We start from the raw sequence: 21,697 nt of genomic DNA, 5'->3' as shown, positions 1-21,697 counted from the left end.
TTATGAATGCGGCAAGATATGCGATGGAATTGGGAGGAAGATGATGAAGTTGCACACCAAAGTAAAACCGCAGATGAAAGGATGAGGGGGCAAAGAAAAACCTCGCTCAATGTGAGTAAGGAGGAGGACCCGTTCTCATTCTCGTGGCTCCGGCTCGACCTCCCCTTCAGACAGCCTCCACGACTTCTTAGCGATCATCCCGTGTTCGACGAGATCCAGAACATCCTCCTTCTGGATGGTTGACGGGAGAAAATCTCCCTGGATCCACCCTGGCGGCAACGCGGATCATCCGCCTGACTTCTTCGACTTTTCGCCCTTTTTGGCAAGCTCAAGCTTGCTCGTTTTGCCTTTCGTCATCTCAGCGACGGCGGAGGCAGATCAAAGCAGCACCTGCGGAGCGGAGATGGAGAGGAAACAGAGGAGAATCAAGAAAAGGCACTGCTCCAACCCTACCGTCGGCTGGATTTATAACCTCCCGAGTGAGTCACTGAATGGTGGGCCCACCGGATCTCTGTCTATCCCGATAACAAAGGAGGTGTGATACGTGGCCATAAGTGCAGCGCAATAATCGAGGTGTCGTTATCCCACTTGCACTGGTTGTTGCGTCATCACCGCACAGCGCACGCTAACCAAGATTTCGAATCCCGTGAAATCCGGACCTGATGAAGTGATCCGTCGCATCTCAAGATCCCGTTAGTCAATCGGATCAACCTCAATGCTCAAATTCACTCGAACGTACTTCACAGCAGAATCGATCAGGGTGAATGACGAAGACTTCAATCGACGCATCATTCTACTAAGCCCCGAAGCACGTTCAAGATCTATATGCATCAATCAAATTTGCATCGACCCCTTCCTCACTCGAACCCCGATCCATTTGGGGGCTAATGATGGGGATATGTACCTAGGGTAGGGCCATAGGCCTGACCTACATGTCCTACCTAAGGGCACCTCATTAAAGACTTCAAGACTACAAGGAGGGTTCCGAATGGATAGCCATATCATCTGAATCACTCGGTAAGCAATCACTCGGAGAATTTCCCCATTCACTCAACAATCAACTTCCACTTGGAAGAACCAGAAGCCAGTCGACGTAGAAGATCAGAAGCCACTCCAGGGAGGCCGACAGGCGAGCGTTCGGCTCGTCGTCACAAGTAACATTAGTTACGTACGTTATCAGTAACGTACGCCTTTTAGCTCCATTGATTCAACCCTTGGTTGTGTGGTATTAATGAGGGGCAGCGCACTTTATATAAGCCGCCCCTCCCCTCTCGCACAAGGGTTCGCACTCCCTGTAACACACATTCCACACCGCAAGAGCTCCCGAGCACTGAGAGGTAGGGTTGTTACCTCCACGAGAGGGCCTGAACTCATACATCTTGCGTACAAGCTTGCCGTAGCTAGGACTCTGTCCTCTCCTTTCGTACCCCTCACCTCTAGTGTCAGGTTTATTCGCACGGCAAGTACTCCGGGTCAAACAACGATCATTGCTTTGGTGAACCTTCGAACAACCTCCAAGATTGTGTCTTCTTCAACGCGTACATAGTCATCAATTGCATCGGCACAACACCCATATGACTGTTGGGGAACGTCGCATGGGAAACAAAAAATTTCCTACGCGCACGAAGACCTATCATGGTGATGTCCATCTACGAGAGGGGATGAGTGATCTACGTACCCTTGTAGACTGTACAGCATAAGCGTTAGTGAACGCGGTTGATGTAGTGGAACGTCCTCACGTCCCTCGATCCGCCCCGCGAACAATCCCGCGATCAGTCCCACGATCTAGTACCGAACGGACAGCACCTCCGCGTTCAGCACACGTACAACTCGACGATGATCTCGGCCTTCTTGATCCAGCAAGAGAGACGGAGAGGTAGAAGAGTTCTCCGGCAGCGTGACGGCGCTCCGGAGGTTGCTGATGACCTTGTCTCAGCAGGGCTCCGCCCGAGCTCCGCAGAAACGCGATCTAGAGGAAAAACCGTGGAGGTATGTGGTCGGGCTGCCGTGGAAAAGTCGTCTCAAATCAGCCCTAAAACCTCCGTATATATAGGTGGGAGAGGGGGGCATTGCCTTGGGGCTCAAGGAGCCCCGAGGGGGTCGGCCGAGCCAAGGAGGGAAGGTCTCCCCCCCCCCAAACCGAGTTGGACTTGGTTTGGTGGGTGGGAGTCCTTCCTTCCTTTCCCACCTCCTCCTTTTTTTTTCTTTCTCTTTGATTTTTCTTCCAATGCGCATAGGGCCCTTTTGGGCTGTCCCACCAGCCCACTAAGGGCTGGTGCGCCACCCTCAAGGCCTATGGGCTTCCCCGGGGTGGGTTGCCCCCCCCCCCCGGTGAACTCCTGGAACCCATTCGTCATTCCCGGTAACTTCGAAAACCTTCCGGTAATCAAATGAGGTCATCCTATATATCAATCTTTGTTTCCGGACCATTCCGGAAACCCTCGTGACGTCCGTGATCTCATCCGGGACTCCGAACAACATTCGGTAACCAACCATATAACTCAAATATGCATAAAACAACGTCGAACCTTAAGTGTGCAGACCCTGCGGGTTCGAGAACTATGTAGACATGACCCGAGAGACTTCTCGGTCAATATCCAATAGCGGGACCTGGATGCCCATATTGGATCCTACATATTCTACGAAGATCTTATCGTTTGAACCTCGGTGTCAAGGATTCATATAATCCCGTATGTCATTCCCTTTGTCCTTCGTTATGTTACTTGCCCGAGATTCGATCGTCAGTATCCGCATACCTATGTCAATCTCGTTTACCGGCAAGTCTCTTTACTCGTTCCATAATACAAGATCCCGCAACTTACACTAAGTCACATTGCTTGCAAGGCTTGTGTGTGATGTTGTATTACCGAGTGGGCCCCGAGATACCTCTCTATCACACGGAGTGACAAATCCCAGTCTTGATCCATACTAACTCAACTAACACCTTCGGAGATACCTGTAGAGCATCTTTATAGTCACCAGTTATGTTGCGACGTTTGATACACACAAAGTATTCCTCCGGTGTCAGTGAGTTATATGATCCCATGGTCATAGGAACAAATACTTGACACGCAGAAAACAGTAGCAACAAAATGACACGATCAACATGCTACGTCTATTAGTTTGGGTCTAGTCCATCACGTGATTCTCCTAATGACGTGATCCAGTTATCAAGCAACAACACCTTGCTCATAATCAGAAGACACTGACTATCTTTGATCAATTGGCTAGCCAACTAGAGGCTTGCTAGGGACAGTGTTTTGTCTATGTATCCACACATGTAAATGAGTCTTCATTCAATACAATTATAGCATGGATAATAAACGATTATCTTGATACAGGAATTATAATAATAACTATATTTATTATTGCCTCTAGGGCATAATTCCAACAATGACAAGACTCAAACAATTGCAATGCATTTCATCAGACGGCTTGCATTGATCTCTCCACATGCATTTCTTCGGAGCTTGAACCAATCATCATATCTTTCAACGGCTTTTGCAATGGTCAGTGACAGACTTGTGCGCATCCGAAAGTGTCGGCGAAATTACTTCTCCGGGTAGATTGGGTTTGGATCAAAGTAATCTTTCACGGTCTTGGCATGGCCCTTCGCTCTATCATGGTTGATGTGTGTGTGTGGCTAATTTGTGATGCTCTCCTCGACCGCCAAACATCATCATTGAAAATCATGCCTAAAATGGTGTCAAAATCATCGTCGTCCTCTTTCTCCTCTTCGGATGACGACGAGTCCTCCAAGGCAATCTCCCTCGACCTCTTCATCTATAATCCCCACGGTTCTGTTCAATCCAAATGGCTCGGTTCAAAGAGAAACAAACAAAAAAATCACCTAGGCAATTATTCAAACACTTGAGTGCGGTGGTGGCGCAAAAGCCGATCGGCGTGGTTTAGACCGAACTAGCGAGTGGCGGGTGACCTGCAGAGGTGGAGGGTGACCTACAGAGGCGAATGATAGGAAAAGAAGAAACTCGAAAGAAATCGGACGATTTAACAATGGCGAGGATGACAACATTACACCTTGATACCGGCAAGGGCGAGGGCGGCCCAACGGGCTGGCTGATGGGCAGAACGGCGACAGAGGGCAAGGAATGGAACGAGGTAGCTGCAGGGGCGGCATGGGACCGGTAGGAGGCGCGCTGGCGAAGATGCAGTGGCATAGAGGCGAGAGAGAGGCACAGTGTTATACTCGACTGCAAATTGGTGGAGTAAAAATAGGAAAACTATTGCGGACAAAGAAAAAATATACTCCACTAATAACGGATGGGAATCGTTTAGGTGCCGGTTAATGGAGTAAAATCGAGATTTTACTCCACTAACCGGTTATAGGCAATCGGTTATAAATGCCCTTAGCGGTAGGGCACGCATCTGGGACGGGAGTTCGACCAGCCCCATGTTGCCTATGTCAACTCTATAGTGGTGTTGCTCTTGACGACTGAAGAGTAACAACAGAGCAGTTGCGGGAGGAGCAGGGTGGAACCCCGTGAAGCCATAGCAGCGGCAAGGCAGGTTGGCACCACATGGTTGGCACGACCACGTCTCCTTCCGCCTACATCGGCATGAGCCCGTCGACCCGGAGACGTCGCTATCTACGCATCCTATGGGTGAGGGCACACGCGAGGCGTTTGTTGTCGTGACAGTGCTCTAGTCATGCAAGATTTTTGACATTGAACTCTCATGCATATGTGAAATCTATTGGCGAGTGTGGGCGTGGGCTGGATCTTGCAGTGTGGCTCTGTGGGGCTTGATCTAGTCGATGGGGCCTAAGGTGCTAAATTTTGAGGTTGCGGCACAAAGTTGTGGTGGGCGGATCCATGAGGTTTATTTTATATGAAAGAAATGTTTTTCTATGTATAATAAGTATTACAAAGATTACTGAGATTAGATCTATTTATTTTTGTGTGTGTTTCTTAATTTTCAATTCCACTATCCCATGAATTCCTTTTTAGTGTTCCTTATCTTTATCTTATCTTTCTGTCTACTTGTGCTAAGTCATGGTGTGATACACGAGCGGATCCAGCCCAACGGACCGCCCCGGGACCCCTTTGTACACTGTAGCATTTTGGGTCTCAAGATACAATCTGTCGCTACAGTGTTACAAAGAATTTGGGCCTCATCCCTGGGCCCGGTCCCCCCCCCCCGGCCTGGGCCTAGATCCACCACTGGTGTGATACAAAGCCCTTGGTAGAGAACTTCAGTCTTCCTCTTTTCGTTCATATGAAGGGAATAATATGTGATTTTTAAAATAAGTGAACCCAAATGAAACCCATTTCTGTGCAGTCTTTCTGGAAACCTTTTGTATAATAGGAATTGATAAGAAATACATATTCCTTTTCAATTAGGAAAAGAAACTAGCATTACACCAACCCAACAATGTCACATCAAGTTCATCCTAGCATACCGGTTTACTGGATTGTTTTTATTCCCAACATTTTTAATACAAATTGAATATTATGTTAATATACATTGAATGTTCTCCGAATATATGATGAACATTTTTCTTATGCAACCAAAAAACTATTTTGTAATATACAGTGAATATTTTGTGAATACATTGAAGTTTTTGTAATATATGTTAAAAAAATTAAATACACATTGCATATTTTGTAAAAAAATGTGTTGAACCTTTTATAATGCAGGTATTTTTTGTTATATACGGTGAACATTTTCTTAAAGAGATGAACATGTGAGTAATACACAGTGGCTGTTTTGTATAACACACAAAAAGGAGAAGAAACGAAATGATAAACAGAAAAGTAATAATAGTAAACCAAAAAACTTACTCCGTGCGGCCATAATAAGTATCGCGGTTATAGTTCAAATTAAGAGAGTAATAAACAGAACAACAGAAGAAGAAGAAAACTACTCCCTCCGTTCCAAACTATCAGACCTTTCAGAGATTTTACTAAAAAACTATATACGGAACAAAACGAATGAATCTATATTTTAAAATATGTCTATGTGCATCAATATGTAGTTTATAGTATAATCTCTAAAAGGTCTTATATTTAGGAACGGGGAGAGTAACAGATAGATCGGCCAAACTAGAAGCGTCGGGAGGCTCGCTCTCAGCAAAACCAACACTATTTACCGCCTAGGGTGGAAAATAGGACCCCGCTACATATTATTTCATCCGTTTCTAAATATAAGTTACTTAAAAAAATTACATTAAAAAATATATAAACGTAATTGAAAATAAAATTTTAGTTGGCAGTATATTAAGATGTATATAGAAGACGCGACAATTTGGCTCTCGGATGAGCCCGGGCATGGACGTAATTTAAAATATCATGCATGGTTTGTACGGAGTAGGACGCGAGGTGCACTGCACGCGTCTGAGTGACGGGGCTGCTCGGTGGTCACTATACATACATGCTCAGATGCTGTGAGCTTCCAAAGGGACTCGTGTGGTTTCGTAGATTCCAGCGGGGGCCGGTGGTGCGTGCTTTCTGGACACAAACAGACGGGCCGGTCTTTTCAAGAGCGAGTGGGTCTGGGTCGGTTTCGTTCGTTGAACCTCCGAACTTGCTTTTGTTTTTGGCGCGTCGGTGGTGGAGTTAATTGTAAAAGACTATCATAATTCGGGTTGTATTCACAAGTTAGTGTCATCTTTCAAAAATTTTGTAAATACGTACCAAGATGCAGGCCGTATTTTGCAGATTCTTGTATTTCTACGTATAGATGCTCTTTCTGATAGATATGGCCCACCGGTCAGTCTCCTTACAAAAAAACACGTCCCGGACCGCTTTGATCCGGGGAAAACCAATTCTTTCTCTTCGTCCAGACCGAACAGGCAAAAAAAAACGACTTCGTCTCCTCCAGCGAGCCCACCATCTCCACTGCTCCTCGCAGCGTGTACGCGCAGTTGACCGGCTTGGGGCTGTCGCCAAAGCCGAGGAGATCCACGGCGATCAGCCTGCAGTGGCTCCTGCAGGACGAAGCGCAGCCGGTCGCCGCCGGCGCCGGAGGTCCGCCACGCGCGGCACTTCCCGCATCCGCCGTCGGACCACCTCGGGCTCCGGGCCTTCGCCGGCGACGCGCCCTCCTTCCTCCTCGTGCCCCCGCCGACCGCCGCGACAAGCCGCAACAGCTCCTCCCGGCACGCGTCCCGGCACCGCCCCTCCCTCCTCCACGACGAGCCGTCGCCCTCCTCCCCCCCCCCCCCCCGCCCGCCGCCGCCGCCTTGCCCTGGCTCCGGTGACAGTAGCAGCCGAGGGGGCTCTCTTCCAGGAAGTCGTCGAGGACGTCGTCCACGAGACAGAGGACCACGTCGACGACGTCGAGCGTCGCCATCGCCGCCCTCGACCACTCCGCGGGGCACGACGAGATCTGAGAGCGCAGCCATCGCGAGCCCGTGATCGAACGCAGCAGGGGAGATGGTGAGGAGGCGGGGGTGGGGGCGGAGGAGGGAGGGGCGGTGCTGGTGGGGGTGGAGGGAGTGGCCGGCGGGGTGTGGCGCTGGTGGCGGTGAGGGGGAGGCGGGGTGGAGGAGCAGGGGAGATGGGGGAGATGGTGGGCTCGGTGGAGGTGACGTAGTTTTTTTTTTTTGCCTGTCCGGTTTGGACGGAAAGAAAGAGTCGGTTTTTCCCGGATAGAAGCGGTTCGGACCGGTTTTTTTGTAAGGAGACTGACCGGTGGACCATACCTGTCAGAAAGAGCATCTATACGTAGAAATACAGGATCTGTAAAATACGGCCTGTACCTTGATACGTATTTGCAAAAAATTTAAAAGATGACATCAATTTATGAATACGGTCTAAATTGTGGTAGTCTTTTGACAATTAACTCTCGGTGGTCAGGACTTGATACCACGTACCGACACGGCCCCTTGTGGACGGATGCAGGGTTCAATGGACCCGCTGCAGCTAATCACAAAGGGAAAACAAGTCAATCCACTTAGAGTTAGAAAATACCTGATCCTGACCGGCACAACGGGCGTTTTAAAGTGTTTCTTTGGTTGTTTTCCTCCGGTGGCGTTGCATCCATGGTTGGTGCTGCATGCGTGTCATGCGTTCTCCCTCCCTTGATTCTTCAACGAAAGCCTTGACCTTTGCCGCTTGCACCCGCTGATCATGAGCTGCACCCGGCCGCCCGTCCGTCAATTAAGCACGATATCTATGTACTCCCTCCGTTCTTAAATATAAGACATTTTAAAGATTGTACTATAAACTATATACGGATGCACATAGACATATTTTAGAATGTAGATTCACTCGTTTTGTTCCGTACGTAGTCTTTTAATGAAATTTTTAAAAAGTCTTATATTTTGGAACGGAGGGAGTACTGCCTAAATTCCGAGTAAGGTAAGTGGCACAGTATCATTTTGTGCTCCTTTCGCGGTAGTAGCATCGGTCTTGCGCGTTCATTGATCGTGACATCGTGTCGTGTCACACGGAAACTGTCCATGCATGGTACCTGCACAAGCCAGGGGCGCTCAATTGGTCGTATATCAGACACGTTTCACCTTTCGCTAAGCTTAGTGGAAATTGACGTTGCAAACACGCCCAACTTTTTGACAAAGTATACTTAGAACATCTACAATCAAATTTAACAAATATGGCCTTTTATACATTTCAGGATGTATCGATCAATGATCGGACGTGTGTGTTTTAAGTCTTACTTTTTCGTTTGTATAGTCGCATTTTTCATATTATTTTTTAAATATTCGATCACTTGCACGTGGTTGATGGAGAAGAAGAAGAAAAGTAAAAGAATGAATAAAGAAAAAGAAAAGATGATCCAGGATAGGGCCACGTCCTATGTGGTGGACGGATCAGGCGTGCCCGGACACGCACGCGAGCCCTCGTATCAACCTCATATTTATGATGGATATAAGGGATATTGGTCAGTCCGGACACTTGAGATGGATACGAGGAGTTCGATTGAATCGCATTTTTCTGACCGGTTACTGAACGGACGGGGCTTTGAGACAAATATAAGGGGTCCGGTTATAGATACTCTTACCATGTCTGTCATCATATAAGTTGCACTTGCACCCGAGTAAATTGCATGAAACCATCAAAAGGTTAGCAGGAAACACTATGCTACATTTTCGTTGCAGAAAACAGCACGTTTTGTGTTCTGTAATAGTTTGATAAAAATCACTGATCGATGGATTACAGCACTTTAAGCATGTTTATGACAGAAAGGGCCTGCTTGTTAGGAGCTGACTTGGCAAAACATGCCACGCAGGCACTTTAACTTGTCTTTTCTGGTCAAAACGATAAGTCTTCTGGTCTTCTCGCACGTATACATACGTGTCGGAACAGTGGACACGTGAGAGCTATATATACACGTACGTACTAGTACTACTCTACTAGGCACTGAAATAAGGAGATGGATTTATCCGTGCTAGAGCATAGCCGGGAGTGGCTCGCGGCGTGGGAAGCAGGGTGTCCATGCGTGTCACACGACACGATGTCACGGTCCCGGCCGGCGCGCGCGTTCACAAAGTGAATGTCACTAGCCGAGCACCACGATCGACACGGCAACCCGACTGTTAGGATTTAATTAATCCCATTATCTAGGAATAATCCTCCCTTGTAATTAGCTGCGGTTTGTCCCTAGCAATTAAATAATCATTCCTTGTAATTAGCATGCGGTTTGTCCCTAGCAACCGTTCGAAGCACTCTCACATCCCCACGATGGGATGTGTCCCTTCGTGGCATTGACGTCGGTTGACCATGTATATAATCCTCCAGTATCATCAATGAAAGGGATTATCTGTTTTTAATCATTCTAAACACGTTATCAGCCCGTAACTCTACCGAGAGCAGAGAAAAGGCAAAACAACTCCGACGAGAGTCGTCGGAAAAGAAGAAAGAAGGGAGGAAAGGAGAAGGTAAGAGGATGCCTCGTGGTCTCCTATCCTTCTGCCTGCACCTCGTTCGTGACGGCGGTCGACGTCGACAGAGCCGTCGCCGTCGCCATGGTGTTGGTGGACTTCGTCGCCACAACCGCCACGCCCGCGATCTTCGCCGGTTCGGTGGCCGTCGGAACGGTTTCCGCCGCCGTGCACCACGTCTTAGGCATGGCGCCCGTGGTCGCCACGGTGCTCGGCCTTCCGGTGCTTCGCGTGAACCGGCCATGCCGACGCCGCGCCGCTCCCGGCCTGGATCCTTACCGGACCGGCTGCTCCGAACTTGTACGCGGACGAAGTAATGGAGCCTGTGGACGGAGTAATGTACGTTGAGCCGAAACTTGCGGCGCCTCCACCACCACATCCATGCCAAGTGCACGGATGAGGGCCATGCGTGACTCCGTCACGGTCTCCACCACTGGACTACGAGGTCGAGCCCGCGCCACCGGCGCTGCCCGCGGAGCCCGCACAGCCGGACTCGCCGCGCCTTTCATCACCGACTCCAGCGCACGAGACAGTGGTCGTTGGGGCTTCTGCGGCAAGCTTCGGGCTGGGGATGCACCTGCCCCCGCCGGTTGGTGCACGCGCCATGAACGTGGCCACCGGAGCCTCTCCGTCGAGCGCGAGCCTCAGGATACGCCGCCGACTGTTGCGCGTGGGGACGTCTTCGACAGCATGGCGAGCACCACCAACGGTCCCTCGGCGCCCCGCCGCTGGCACATAGTGCCACGCGTCGTGCTGCAGCACGCCGGCCGTCGGCCGGGACGATGGAGCCCGGTGAACCTTGGGCTGCCCAATGGCCACTCCAATGGAGTTGCTCCCGGAACGCACCTGCCTGGAGGGTCTTCTTCAGAGGAGGAAGAGGACGCTGCGCTGGGGCCGTCGACCTCGCGTCGTTGAGGCAGTTCCCGGTGGTGGAGAATAATGGTGGTGGTGGTAATGGCTGAAGCTCTGGTTGCTAATGGTGGTTGGTGGATGTGAGGAAGATGGGAACGATGGTTGGTGGATGTGAGGAAGATGGGAACGATGCCCATTGACTATTATCCATCCACCACCCACGAGTACATACATGTTTGTGGTGGACTCCATCCACCACCCACGAGTACATACATGTTTGTGCATGTCCACCACGTGCATGAGCCACCGTCCTTGGCAGACATGAGCCATCCCACTAGTGTGCTGCGTACAGGCTTGCCAGACATGAGCCATCCCACTAGGCCTTGGCTAGTTGGGCATGCAATAATTAAAAAAAAGAAAAAAAAAGAAGTGGCTTGGCCACGGTAGTAGGCTGCTCTATTTTGACCTATTGCCATTTGTTTCTTTTTCTTTTCTGATTAGCTTCTAGCTTTTTCAGTTTTTGTACATATGTGTTTGTTAGTATTTTCTAACACAGTACTATATAAAAATCTGCTTATTGAAATGTCAATATGTGTATGGATGCAATTTTTAATTGCTACATGTTATTTATGCTTGAAAATTATATGACTACTTTCAGTTTTTGCACATATCTTATGGATTGCATCTAATGCAATGTACACTTTGTTCATGACTGTGAGCTCTACGCCACATGGTGATTACCTTCAAAGTGTTTTAAATAACACAAGGTTGTACAAAGTACCATGAGATTAAGGTCTGCACTACTTGGTAGTGCTTACCTCAAAGCAAAAAATGAAAGCACGCATATTATGGCATGAAGATCGCCATACGAGTGTCTACGCCACTTCGTGGTGATTACCTTTATGTGTTCTACAAAACAAAGATCTACGCCATTTCATGGTGATTATCTTTTGTAGACAGTCATATTTTGGGTCATTTAGGCTTTTCCTAGACCTTTATATTTAATCAAGCATTCTATTTTACACACAATTAATTTACATGAGTGCAAATTAATGCGCATGATATTTTTCATGCAGGATATGGCTGACATATCCAAGAAGGAATTTGCTGAGCTTGCCATTGATGGCAGAAATTATCTGACCTGGGCCATGGATGTCAAGATTAACTTGGCGGCCAGGAATCTGATCGGCACTATGACCACACCTACTCAAGGTACTCCTGCTATCGCAGATACGGCAAAGTATGCTTCTTTGCACTTCATTTGACACCACCTTGATCCTGCTCTGAAAGAAGAGTATATGATGGAGGAAAATCCTCTGTCATTGTGGAACTCCTTAAAGGAGCGTTATGATCAACAAAGGTCGGTGATGTTGCCTGAAGCGCAAAGAGAATGGGCACTTATCCGTTTCCAGGATTTTAAGTCCGTTGGAGCGTACAATTCTGTCGTGCATCAAATCAACTCTAAGTTGAGATTCTGCAATGGTGCAGTTTCGGATGCTGATCTCATTGAAAAGACACTCTCCACTTTCCATCCAAATATGAGGATTCTGGCTGAACAACATCGTCAGCAGAAATACAAGAAGCATTCTGAGTTGATATATGCACTCCTTCAGGCAGAAAAGCACAGTGAAATTCTCGATAAGAATAATATGTCTCGTCCAACGGGAACACTGCCGCTGCTTGAAGCACATTTTAATTCTCAGAATACTCAGAAGTCCCGTGGTCCCAAAAGGAACCATAGGAAGTTTAAGGGAAGTGGAGACGCAATGAGAATCAGAATAGCAATGGAGTACAAAAAGAGTAAGAATCATTTTAAGAAAACTTATAAGGGTAGCAGCTCTCAAGCTTGCTACAGATGTGGTTGTACTACTCATCATGCAAGGAAGTGTACAACTTCTAAGCATTTGGTGACGCTGTATCAGCAATCGATTGGCAAGGGCAAGAAGGCTCAAGGGAACCAGTACGAAGCTCACTTCAATGGTCCAATTATTGAAAGTTCTCAAGACGTTCATCTGAACGCAGTCCATGACAACATGGAGAACCAACATCAGGCTCAGCAAAAGGAAGGACCGCCACTTAATGTTGATGACATGTTGGTGGATTTCACTTCTACTAATGACATATATGGAGATATGCTTTGATCTTCCAATAATGTCATAAGTGTTGTGATGATGTCCTTAGTTATATTGTGTGTTGTAAAATAATTATGTCTTTAGACATATGGTATTGTAATAATTATGTCCTTAAACATAATGTATTATAATTTGTAAGCACACATACATAATATGTAATGTATGTGTTAATTCTATATGAGATTGGATAAATAATGAATTTTATTCTTCTACTCTATAGAAAACTTCGAGAAACAATCCAATGGAGGAGGAAATTTGTTTAGTGGACAGTGGTGCCTCTAACACAATTCTACGGGAGGTTAAATACTTCCAAAGTCTCAAAAAGAGTAAGGGAAGTGTTATGACAATTAGTGGTCATGACACGGTTATTTTTGGTTCTGGTCAAGCCACATTTACCCTCCCGAATGGTACAAAACTTGAAATCCAGGAGGCTTTATTGTATCCGGATACAACTCGTACCCTGTCGAGTTTTAAGGATATCCGTATGAATGGCTACCACATTGAAACTCATGAAGACAATGCGGTTGAAAGCCTACTCATAACTCAGCAGAAGGGATCCGACAAGGAAACCCTTGAGAGACTGTCTCCTCTATCTTCTGGACTGTATTACACATACATCAAGCCAGAGCAACATTTGGCATACAAGATAATTTTTCAGAATCTTGACAAGTTCAAGATATGACATGATCGCCGGGGTCATCCTGGTGTGGGGATGATGAGAAAAATTATTGACGGTTCAATTGGACACAACATAACGGTTGCTAATTTCCCCAAATCCTCAGATTTCGTATGCACTGCATGTGCAACTGGGAAATTAATCACAAGACCTTCATATCTGAAGATCAAGAATGAACCACTTAATTTTCTTGAACGCATTCAAGGAGATATATGTGGTCCAATTCATCTGTTATCGGGACCATTTAGATATTTTATGGTTCTCATTGGTGCATCAACAAGATGGTCTAATGTGTGTCTAGTATCAACAAGGAACCATGCTTTTGCAAAGCTGATTTCTCAAATCATTAAACTGAGGGCAAATCATCCTGAACAGAGGATAAAATCCATCAGAATGGACAATGCTGCTGAATTTAGTTCACGAGCATTCAATGATTACTGCCTAGACTTGGGCATAACTGTGGAGCATTTTGTACCATATGTACACACACAAAATGGTCTTGCGGAATCACTTATCAAGAGGATCAAGTTGATAACAAGACCACTCCTACAGAATTATAATCTTCCAACTTCTTGTTGGGGACATGCGATATTGCATGCCGCAGAGTTGATACAAATTCGACCAACTGCATATCATACAGTCTCCCCGTTGTAGTTAGTACGTGGAAATCAACCAAATATTTCCCATCTTCGAAGATTCGGTTGCGCTGTGTATGTACCGATATCACCACCTGAGTGTACATCGATGGGTCCACATAGAAAAATGGGGATCTATGTGGGGTACAATTCTCCATCGATTATAAAGTACCTGGAGCCTCTAACAGGGGACCTATTTATAGCCCGGTACACTGATTGTATCTTCGATGAGGATAATTTTCCAACATTAGGGGGAGAAAAGGACCACAAAGAATGCCGGGAAATAGATTGGAATGTTAAAGGCATTTAGTCCTTAGATCCACGTACAAATGAATCTGAACTGGAAGTTCAGAAGATTATTAATTTGCAAAATATTGCAAATAATCTGCCAGATGCATTTACTGATTATAAAGGTGTCACTAAATCCCATGTTCCCGCTATGAATGTTCCACAGAGAGTTGAGATATCTCATAAGACCACTCAACCGCCCAAGAGGGGGAGAAAACTGGATAAAAAGGACAGGGCTTCTCAGAAGCGTCCGCGGGAAGTGAGGATCCCTTCAATTGTAAATGTAGTTCAACCACGAGTTGACATTCAACCTAGTGTTGAAAGACACCTAAAGGATGTTATGCATCCAGAACCCAGCACAACTGTGCACACAAATATTGGTGCTGGGACATCGGTACACCTTGACTCGATTGTTGTGGGAAATCACAATGAGTCAGAAGGTATTGATGAGATTTCCATCAACTATATTGAATCAGGAGAATCATTCAACAGAAAGACTACAATTGTCGACATATTTTTCGCCTCAAAGATTGCAGATGACCTGGCATTGGATCGTGAACCTAAGTCCATGGCAGAGTGTATGAAACGCTCAGACTAGTCCAATTGGAAGGTTGCAATAGAGGACGAATTGCGCTCGCTTGCCAAGAGAGGGGTATTTACTGCAGTAATACCTACTCCTCCTAATGTTTTCCCCGTGGGGGCAAAATGGGTTTTTGTTCGTAAAAGGAACGAAAACAATGAGGTGGTAAGATATAAAGTGAGGCTTGTAGCACAAGGGTTTACACAGAGACCCGACATCGATTATGATGAAACATATTCTCTTGTGATGAGTGGAATCATGTACCGCTACTTGATATCACTGGCAGTGCAAATGAATTTGTATATCTAATTGATGGATGTTGTGACTGCATATTTATATGGGTCACCTAAGACGAATATCTATATGAAAGTCCCCGAGGGACTGAAGATTCCGGATCCGAAAGCTAACCGCAACATGTATTGCGTAAAGCTACTGAAGTCGTTATACTGCTCGAAACAGTCGGGTAGAATATGGTATAACCGACAAAGTGAGTTTCTTCTGGAGAAGGGTTACTCAAACAACAATGATTGCCCATGTGTGTTCATCAAGAAATCCATTGATGGATTTTGTATAATTTCCGTGTATGTCGATGACTTGAACATCATTGGGACTACACGTGAAATACATGAGGCAAGTAATCATCTCAAGACGGAATTTGAGATGAAAGATTTGGGTAAAACCAAATTTTGTCTTGGTTTGCAACTTGAACATTTTTCTTCGGGAATACTTTTTCATCAGTCTGCTTACATCCAAAAGATACTGGAAAAGTTCAATATGGATAAAGCATACCCGTAAAAAACACCTATGGTAGTCAGGTCGCTTGACATAGACAAGGACCCATTTAGACCTAAGGGTGATGATGAAGAGATATTGGGAGCAGAGTTTCCATATCTCAGTGCCATTGGTGCATTAATGTATCTAGCAAACTGCACTAGACCTGATATAGCATTTGCAGTTAATTTACTGGCTAGATATAGCGCATCACCAACAAAAAGGCATTGGGTTGGTGTGAAGAATATTTTCAGATATCTTCAAGGCACCAAAGATCTTGGTTTATTCTATCAGAAAAATCAAGAGAGAACCATGGTGGGGTATTGCGATGTTGGATACTTGTCAGATCCCCATGATGCCAGATCGTAGACTGGTTTTGTCTTCTTACATGGAGGTACGACCTTCTCTTGGAAGTCAACAAAGCAAACCTTAGTGGCGACGTCCACCAATCATTCTGAGATAATTGCTTTGTTCGAAGCATCACGTGAATGTGTATGGCTTCGCGGAATGATGAATTTTGTCCAAAGTCCAAGTGGGATTGGTTCGGTGAAATCACCCACTATTATCTACGAAGATAATGCTGCTTGCATTGCACAAATGCAAACGGGTTATATTAAGAGCAATATTACAAAGCATATTTCTCCTAAATTATTTTATCCCCATTATCTGCAAGAGAAGTGGGAGATAAGTATTTTGCAAATGAAGTCATGCGATAATCTCGCTGATCTATTTACTAAGTCTTTACCAAGTTCTTTATTCCATAAGTATGTAAATGGAATTGGTATGAGACGACTTCGAGACTTGCAAAATTCAGGGGGAGAAATCTCCTAGGATATAATCTGTTAAGATCATGAGATCTTTTGTATTGCACTCTTTTCCTTTGTGAGTTTTACACATGGTTTCTCACTAAAGGTTTTTAATGAGGCAATATCAATGCAAGCATGGATGATATATGTCATTTTCTCCTTATTTTCCCACTCGGTTTTAGAAGGAGTTTTTCATGGCATATTGTATGTTTTCTTCTCAAATTTTCCCACAGGGTTTTGGAGGAGAATATTTCAAAGATCATCTGACTCAAGGACAAGCGAGGATTAGGGGGAGTGTTAGGATTTAATTAATCCCATTATTTAGGATAATCCTCCCTTGTAATTAGTGTGCGGTTTGTCCCTGGCAACCGTTCGAAGCACTTTCACGTCCCCACGATGGGATGCGTCCCTTCGTGGCATTGGCGTCGATTGACCCTGTATATAATCCTCCAGTATCATCAATGAAAGGGATTGTCTGATTTTAATCATTCTAAACACCGACCACCACCACGACAAAAGAGATACAACCCCAACCAACGCCCCCACGAGCGCGTCCTAGTGCATCCCAGAGCCCGCTGCTTGGTCGCTGACACCGTGTTCCTTCCCGTTGAGAAATAAAACATGTAATTAATTATATGGAAGGAATGCCTTTTAGGAGGTGTCTGTTGGAGAAAAGATGTCTCCCCAACACACTCCTTCATTTTGTATATAAGTGGGTCTCTCACATTGCAATGGATCTAGTGAATCATTTGAACTCTTCATTTTGTCCCTTTTACTTTCACTCTATAATACGTTATCAGCACACGATATACTCTACCGCAAGAGCAATAGGGCGACACTTGATTCCTGCGACGCCCGCTGATGGAGTAATTTCACCGACGAGCAGACCGGGCCTGCTATCCCCGACGGCTTCCGGCGTAGTTGCCCATGGCAGCGGGCCCTTGGGCACAGCCACGGCATCTCCTCACGCGTGATACACAGCAGGCTACAGCGGCGTCCTTCGATGCGGCGGGTTACCGCGGGAAGTCAAGCCACAAGTCCCTCCAGGCAGTGACGGTCAACGACACAGATTCTGCCGGCTCGGCCTCGGTTCCTGCCAGTGGCAAATGGAACTAGTAGCGAGCGGCCACGACCATCACAACAAAGCAACAACGGTGCTATTAATCCCTATTGCAAGGAAGAGGATTAGGCTGCGCGTAATGGTAGTATCATACTTAGAGGGTGTTTGGATCCAAGATACTAAAACTAGTCTCTTTAAGAGGCTAAAGTTCCAAGCACCCCTGACTAAAGAGAGGCTAAAACTAGTCTTGAGGCTAAAATCTTTTAGTCAGGGGTACCCCTACTAAAATGTGCATTAGTCCTCTCTCTCCTCATTTAACTCCCGAGGCAAGTTCTGGATTGGAGGGTTTGGAGGATAATAAATGCTCATTAACTTGATTTTAGTCTCTTTAGTATTTGGATCCAAGCATGGATGAAGCTAGCAAGTTTTAGTCTCATTACTTTTAGTCATGGGACTAAAACGTATCCAAGCATCCTCTTAGAATCATGCGTACCAACTAGGCACTTTTGATGAGGTGGCATAGAATTAAATGAAGAAAAAGAGGGTTGAGTATCATATCATGATACCGTATCATATTAAATGATGTACTACTATATGTCTTGCATGACAATAAATGAACTACACTATGATAGTAACATATGATACTATGCATTACGGATGTGGTATCATACACTAGTATCATATGCATGATACTAGTATATGATACTACCCATTACAACCAGCCTGGATCTTACCGCTATTTCTTCGGCCAGCAACCACGCTTCCTAGGAGGAAACGAGCATGCTATATGCATAGCCATGCATTCATCCCTACATTAAATCAGTCAAGGAGAAAGCCAACTTGGATTGTCTATTTATGATTAAGATGGTCCTTTTAACTGATAATTTTGCCTTGAATAAGCGATCGTTCGGAATCTCGCATACAATCCTCGAGACGGGACCTCGACCAACAAAAACGAAGAGGCTGAGCGTGGCCTAGCCCTAGCGCAATGCAAGGCAACGTCCACGAACCCCAGTCAACCGGCAAGGACAGATCGCCTGGCTGATGGCAATTCTATTAGATGCACGACATGGTGGCAAGATATGTGACTTCCGGTTACACAGCATGGTGGCCTTGTCAGGTACGTGTTGGCTAGGCATAGGCGGCGTATGCGCGTCCGCGGCTCCCGACTCGGAACGCTGCAGCGCACACGGTCGTGTCTGCTAGCGAACGACGTGCAGTCGGTCTAGTCGCCTCTGGGCCCGACAGCGATTGAGATAGCCGCTCTTCATAGACCGATGGCGTTGTGAACGCCGGCGACTTCCTTCGAGCTAGACTCATACGTCCGTAGGCAGCAGTTACACAATCCTCTATGGGTATGCAACCAACGAGAAAGAAAAGAAAAAAGATATTATTTCTTTCATGATTTAAAAAAAATCAACCATCGTGTTCTATGGTAACTCCGTGTAAGTCTCAACAATTTATGATTCGGGCTCATGGGACTTTGTAATTGAGCCACCAAGCTTGCTGTTTTCAGCACTCTAGCTATGTGGTTATTATTATTTGCGTTTTATGCCTCAGGCTTTAGAGCAAATATACAATATAGACCATAAGGTCTTGTTGAACTGTATAATAATTGATTATGCATCATTTTACATCATGTAAAATGACCACTTGAGGCCTCCAAGTCCTCATATATGTTGCACAAGTACATTTATACTTTTGCATTTCTTTGTATTACATGAGTAATACTGTTGCAAAACATTGATTCCATTATTCGCTTAGAATATGGAGTTTTCTTGCAAATTTGGAAACATGACGTGATGAAGTGTATGACACTGCCTAACTATGTCAAGTTTACATTTGTCACAAGAAATTGACAAATGAGACATGCTGCTTAAATGCAGATTATCCAATGTTATTGTGAGGTCTATATTATGTAGATTCGACGTAATGACTATCTTCAATTTTGCACACAACTTATGGATTGCGTTTGTGGCAGCGAACTAAATTTCGTCCACAACTGCGAGGTCTACACCATCATGTGGTGATTACCTTCAATGTGTTTTAATTAACATAAGGTTGTGAGAAACTCCATAAGAGTAAGGTCTACACTACCCAGTAGTGATTATCTCTATGTGTTTAAAGCAAAGTAAAGGCACAAAACTTATGAATAGTCGTTATGAGGCCTACACAACTGGTGCCTACCTTCATGACGTTTTTCCAAATACTTATCAAATTCATAGCATTTGTTATTGGTTGTGAGTATAGTGTCACATACTCCATTTGGAGAGGAATCCAAGGCATTAAGTGGCGACTATGCTACATATTATGCTATGAATAGAATATGCAAAATACTTGCATATTTTGGTGGTTATGTTCCATAAGTATACAACTTATGAGAAGTGATCATAGCAACGAATTAAACTTCGTGCACAACTAAGAGGTTTATGCCACTTCGTGATAATTACCTTCATGTGTTTTAATTAACATAAGGTTGTGGAGGCTATGATCGATTGAAACTGTCCATAAGTGTAAGGCACCACTATGTGGTTGATTACCTCTATGTGTTTAAAGGGAATTAAAGGTTTATCCTTTATGAAGTGACTTCATTTTGAAGATCTACACCATATAATGGTGATTATCTTCCTATGGAAGGCTTGCCCTGTGAGTCACTAAGAATCATCATGATTATGATTATGCATAGCCATAGCATTTTCATTATACTTAATTTACTGAAGGTAAATTAATGCATGAGCATTTCATGTAATATATGCCTCACCTTTTTCGAAAGGAAATGTGATGTAATGACATAAGGTGGAAGTAGTTATTGAACATGGGTCATGGACATTAATGATTTTCTCGACCCGTGGCCATTGTCACCGCTAAAACTCCACCTACAAAGAATGTCATGGCTATTTATAAATAGTTGAAATGTGCAAATTTGCATTTATGTGACATCGCAATGTATCGGTTCTCAGATTGAGTATTTAATGGATGATGAACATCCATTTGCCCTTTGGGACTACCTTAGGGAGAGATATATTGTCATAAGCATCACATGAGTGAGTATTGATTTGTGTTCAGGACTTGAAGTCTGTTGGCGCTTATTATTCTGTTGTCTATAAATCAACACTAAGTTGAGATTATGTGATAAGGCAGTCTCAGATCTTGATCTGATTGTATGTCCTTACTGCACTTTACATCCTCCTATGATGTTAAAGAAACACCATCTTCATTTTAGGGTAAAAATATGATGACCTTCTTGTGAAGAGTCATCTGATACACCCCAATGGGTGATATATCATTACCTGAAATTTGTGCTAGTGCTTTCCGTACTAAGCAATATGTGGTTAGAGAACCACGAGGAGTTGAAAGTAAAGTGGAAAAAAGAGAAACAAGCAGAAATGAGTGTATATCTCATAAAGGAATGTGTCATTTAAATAAATGATCACAATGACAACTCCCAGTTTTGTCAAAGAGGTGGTTGTATGAAATATCTTATTAATGATTACCAAACTTTTAAGTTTTTGGTTGAATCATGTCGGTGCATACTCACAACATATGCCATAGGTAGGCTAAAGTCGATGAGAACCGAAGTGGCAACGGAGGGCGCTAGGGACGAGGTTGGTACAAGCATGGAACACACGATGTACCCAGGTTCAGGGCTCTCCGTAGAGATAATACCCCTAGTCCTGCTGGAGTGTATGATGTATATGGATGGATTACAAGGTTGCTCCTGGAGCTGTGTTGAGGAGGAGGAAGAGGGGAGCAGTCGGCTCGTCTCTGCCTCTCTCTATGTGGTTGGTGAGGGTGATATGTTGTTCGATCGACCCCCTCCATGGAGGGTGACCGGGGGTTTTATAGACGAGCCCACCGGTCTACAATATGGATAAAGGGTACAAGAGTGGGACCCGGCTGGCAGCCTCGCCGGCCGGCCAGGGGGCCCACGAGGGTCTTGTCTTGTCGCTTGAGGGGCCCGCCGGCTGCGAGGTTCCGTCTGGCTGTGGGACCCGCCGGCTAGCCAATGAAGCTCTCCCGTAAGGTTGACGCCGA

This window comes from Hordeum vulgare, chromosome 7H (assembly GCF_904849725.1).
Source record: "Hordeum vulgare subsp. vulgare chromosome 7H, MorexV3_pseudomolecules_assembly, whole genome shotgun sequence".
In the NCBI taxonomy this organism is placed as follows: Eukaryota; Viridiplantae; Streptophyta; class Magnoliopsida; order Poales; family Poaceae; genus Hordeum; species Hordeum vulgare.
This window is presented reverse-complemented; position numbering follows the sequence as displayed.